Source organism: Furipterus horrens, unplaced genomic scaffold (assembly GCF_987537825.1).
Source record: "Furipterus horrens unplaced genomic scaffold, mFurHor1.1.pri manual_scaffold_2, whole genome shotgun sequence".
NCBI lineage: Eukaryota > Metazoa > Chordata > Mammalia > Chiroptera > Furipteridae > Furipterus > Furipterus horrens.
In genome coordinates this window covers 116,370,213-116,375,808 of record NW_028327172.1, presented here as the reverse complement: position 1 = coordinate 116,375,808, position 5,596 = coordinate 116,370,213, and positions in this window count along the sequence as shown.

Here is a 5,596-nt window from a genome sequence, read left to right as displayed (position 1 = left end):
GGTCATGGAGTGTTGGTTTCCCCCTCTCCGCCGTTGCCACGAAATGCGTTGGGGTCTACCTTGTTAGCCTTGCTTCCACTTCCAGGGGTGCTCATACCCTGAAACCACAGAATGACAATTGTTCTGACAAGGGGTTCTCGACATTTTCTTACATGGCAAGCATTTTTGTACCTTCTTTGTTTGCATTGTATTATTCCTGGTGTCAAAGCAATGTGAGGCTAAGTTACATTCAGACCAAATTTTTGTAACGATTGAAATTAATCTATGCATGGGTGGAACAGAAAAATTTTCCCCTGGAAAAACCAAAACATTTGTGAGAAACAACGTATATTCTATACTTAATTGCACTTAAGATCATTTTGTTGGCTCTCCAATGTAAAAATATATGACATGTTTATCAATTTTGAGAGAGTAAATTAAAATGATAGCTTTAAAATGCAATACCCATGAATGTGCTTCACATTGAATTAACTTTAAATAAGGGTCTTTCCCATTGTACTTTAATAAAATCAGCATCTTAAATTTGTGTCATCTTCTGAGAAGATGGTAAAATCTGAAGAAGAAAAAAAAAAATCCAATAGCAAAAGAGTGATATTTTCAGATGATAAACTGGAGAACGTTTGACATGTTGTTATTTGCAATATTCAGTAATATTTAATGATATTACCTCAATCGCTCAGCAAGCATTTGATACCTACAGTGTCATAGTCCTAAGGGATAAAAGATAATGTTATGGCTCTTGGCCAATTCACAATCATTTGGAAAAGAAAATTTCTGGATTTTCTTGAAGATGGTATACTGGTTTTGAAATTTAAGAAAGATGTTTTTCTAGTGTTTATTATATATTTCCTATCTTACATAGAAATCTTATTTATTGCAGCAGTATTAGGAAACATACATTTTATTTATAACCATGGCAGGGAGTTTTTCTGGTCAGAATAATTTGCAGTGTCAAAATATTTCCATACCCTAGAAACTGATTTCAAGAAATTTGTTGGGGCAGATATTTTTAGTTCATTGACTATCTTTTTAGACTAGAGAAATCTATATTCAAGTTTTCATTGTATATATTCAGAATGGATGGTATAGTATGTTGCCACAAAACATTTTATTTTCATAAATTCTAAAATTATTCTAGGTTGAATAAAATCTATTTCAATATTTTAAATTCATAAATTATCATCTAATAATAAAAATATATTTTCTTATTGTTACTTATGAGTAATTAAAAGGTAGTTCTAACCTGCTTTTGAAAATAAGACCTTAGACTTACTCTTCTTTCTGAGACCTTTTGTACAATTGGGTCAGTAAATTCATATTTTATCTGTATTGGGAAAAAGTGGTGCAGTAGGCAGTTTGGAGAGTGAAAAAGATGCTGAACTGGAATTAAAAAGTGGGATTATAGTCTCAGCTTTGCTATTACTGAACAAAGTGACCATGGATGAATTGCTTTATTTCCTAGATTTTGGCTTGCTCATATGAAACCTGTAAGTCATTACATGTCTGCTAGCATATTTAGCTATTCTACTATGTGTTGTCTTTCCCACATCAATTCTCTTAGGTTAATTTGAGGGATAGTGATATACTTTAAATTCTAGTATAAAAGGTCAACAAGCAAACAATGCAGAGAATTATTCTTCCTTCTCTTATGAAGGTTGCAGTGCAGTCTGAAATTCATCTTGCTCTTATATTTCAAAAGGTGTATAGAGCTTACTCTTGGATTATAGAAAATTTAATAATCTCATGTTATGGTTGTATTTCTATTAAGTTTCAAAAATAATGTTAAAGGAATAAAGGCAATATATGAATATTGTATCTTTATATATCATTTAAAGCTTTACAAAATCTGAAATAAATATTATGTACTATTGGAAGTCTTATTTAAACTTAATTTTTCACAAATGAAGTAGGTGAATAACTCAGGACATAGTTGTGCTTTGATTTGTTCTAGCAAGTGATCTAATAATAATAAAATAAAACTACCTCAAACCTGAGGAAAAGCAAAACTGTTTTTGCTCTGTGAAAGATACTGTTAAAAGAATGAAAATTAAGCCACAGACCAGGAGAAAATATTTGCAAAGCACATATCTGATAAAGGACTTGTATCCAAAATATACAAAGAACAGTTAAAGCTTAACAATAAGAAAACAAATAGCACAATTAAAAACTGGGCAAAAGACCTGAATAAGTACTTTATCAAAGAATATCATCAGATGGCAAGCATACATATGAAAAGATACTCCACATCATTTGTCATTAAAGAATAAAAAATTAAAACAACAATGAGATACCACTATACACCTATTGGAATAGTTAAAATCCAAATCATTGACAACGCCCAATTCTGACAAGAATGTGGAGAATCAGAAACTCTCATTCATTGTTAGGGGGGATGCAAAATGAGGTAGCCACTTTGGAAAACATGTTGGCAATGTTTTTACAAAGTAGCTGAACATAGTTTTACCATATAATCGGTCATTGTGCTCCTTGATATCTACCCAAAGGAGTTGAAAACTTATGTCTCCACAGACACCTACACATGAATGTTTATTCATAATTGCCAAAATTGAAAACAACCAAGGTGTCTTCAGTAGTGAGTGAATAAATAAACTGTGGTATATCCATATAATGGAATAGTATTAAGTGCTAGAAAGAAATCAGTTATCAAACCATGAAAAAACATGAAGAGACCTTAAATGCATATTGCTAAATGAAAGGAGCTGATTTGAAGAGGCTACATACTGTATGATTTCAACTATGTGACATTCTGGAAAAAGCAAAGCAATGGAGAGATTTAAAAGATCAGTGTCTGCCAGAAGTTCCAAAGGGAAATGAGGGAGTTATGAATATATGGAATACAGGAGACTTTTAGGGCCATGAAACTAACTTATACTATACTGATCTATACTGGAATAGTGGTTACAGGACATTATGCATTTGTTGAAATCCATAGTAAAAAGCAGAGTGACTTTAGTTAACCATAATGTACAATACTGGTTCATCAATTATACCAAATGTACCACACTGATGTGAATGTTAATAATATGTGAAACCCTGGCCTGTGTGGCTCAGCTGGTTGGGCCTGGTCCCACAAAGTGAAAGATCACCAGTTCGATTTCTAGTCAGTACACATGTCTGGTTTGTGGGACTGGTCCCTGGTTGGGGCACGTGTGAGAGGCAACTGATTGATATTACTCACATTGATGTTTCTCTCCCTCTCTTTCTCCCTACCTTCATATATATATGAAACTCCCTGTACTATCTGATCAATTTTTCTATGAGCTTAAAACCTACTCTAAAAAAATTAATCTATTGAATTTTAAAAATCTATCTTCACAGCCTAAAGAAAAGCAAAACTATATTGTTTACTATAATGACTACCTCTTTCACTTTCACCTGTTGTCTGTACTGATTTCAACATTTTAATTGACTGATAATTATTTACTGTCCAGTGATTTTTATGGATATCTTTATAAAGTCCATGGATTGCTTTAGAATGTTATTTCTCTATTAAGATTTCTCTTTATAGCAAGCATTAGTTTTAGACTATATTTTAAAGACACAAACTCAGAAAAAAATAATGAATTATTTTCATATAAAAAGATAGATTTTTTTCCCAAAAGACAAGAGAAATATGAAAAGGACATATTATTAAAATAATGAATAAAAATGAAGAATTAATAGAAGCAAATATCAGAAATAAATTATTTATTGATTGATAAATATTATCTTTATTGGCAAATCAGAAATCTTATTTTCTTTGTAATGAAGTGACTAAAAATTTTCCTAAACTAATATTAGAGAAATCCATCAATGTATATCACAAATGGATTCTCTAGACTACATTAGTTATAGTTATTTCTACAAATGTGCCATATGTTATTTATGATGGCCCAAATATAGTTTTGTAATAAATAAAAGGTTTATTTTAAAAAATACACAAGGAAAACAAAAAACACACACTTGCTTCCAGTATTTTAGCTTAATAGATACTTGCTATATTATATGAAGCAACAGTTCTCAGTCTATTTTCCCCACCATGATAAACATAACAGATCATGTTTAATGAAACAAAGATTCTCATAACATGATCATATTTTTAAAGTATATTTTATTCATTATGCTGTTACGGTTGTCCCAGTTTCTTTTCCCTTTGCTCCCCTCTGCCCAGTACCCCCCTTCCCTCCAGCAATCCCACCCCCCTTAGTTCATGTCCATGGGTCGTGCATAGAAGTTCTTTGGTTTCATCCTTTCCTATATTATTCTTAACACCCCACCCCCTGTCTATTTTTTACTTACCAATTATGTTTCTAAATCCCTGCACCAGTTCCCCCATTTCTCCCCCTTCCCCCTCCCAGCTGATAACCCTCCAAATGATCCCCATTCTTATGATTCTGTTCCTATTCTGGTTGTTTGCTTAGCTTGTTTCTATTTTTTAGATTCTGTTGTTGATAGTTTTGAGTTTGTTGTCATTTTAATGTTCATAGTTCTGATCTTTTTCATAAATATGTCCCTTTAACATTTCATATAATAATGGCTTGGTGATGATGAATTCTTTTAGCTTTACCTTGTCTGTAGGTAGACACACTGTGTCTCCCTTCACAACTACAAAGGAATACAACTACCTGAAAACTAAAAACAACCAGAAATACCAAAAAACACTAAGATATAAAGAAGAAATGCTCATTCAGACATGTAGGAGGGGTGGAGCCAGGGTGAAGAGGATGAAGTGTGGTGGCACAGTGGTGGCTGCGGTGGTGGTAGCTGTGGCAGCAAGAGCTGTAGCCAGCCAGTGGAAAGCCCAGTCACACATTATAAAAGCCAGAAGGGACCTCGGGTGAGTGATCCCAGCCCCAGACCAGACCGCGCAGCTCATGGTTCCAGTGCTGGGGAAAGTAAAGCTTCATTGCTTCTGACTGAAAACCAGTGGGGATTGGGGCAGTCGGAGAAACTGCCAGTCTCTCAGCAGAGTCCACCTGTTTAGAGGGCCTCCACAATTCTAGAACACCCACAAAGTCACCTACTCTGGGTACAACAACCAGGGCAATAGCCAGAGAGGCAACAGTCCCATACAGAAGTGGGAGAAGTGCCTGGAAAAGGGGCAAGTGCTGAGCAAGTGGCATTGTTCCCTCTCAGACCTCTCCTCCACACACAGGCCACAACTTGGTGAAACTGGTTGCTCTCACTGATGGCTACCTAAGGCTCTCACCACAACTATGGTGTGTCAGTAACTCTTGCTCAGAAGAGCTGTATAAACAGATTCTAACTCGTCTTCCCAATCAGGTAAGCACATGGCATTGCAACTAATGCCAGAGATACTGTTAGAGAATTACCCTTCTTCATGTTAATAATTCCTTTTAAAAACTAAGCAATTTGTGAACATGACTATTTTAGTTATTATTAGTAAATATCTAGAGTCTCAGCATACCACCTGTGTGTTGCAAAACCTCAGCTAAGACCTCCTGACTTTGAAGATACACCCAGAAGATTTGCTGAGTGAAAGTAGTTGAGTTCTATTTATAATTCTATTTTAATGGTGATGCTAACACTCTGCTTTCACTCTGAAGAAGAAAAGAAAAACCTGTGCAGAGGTAAC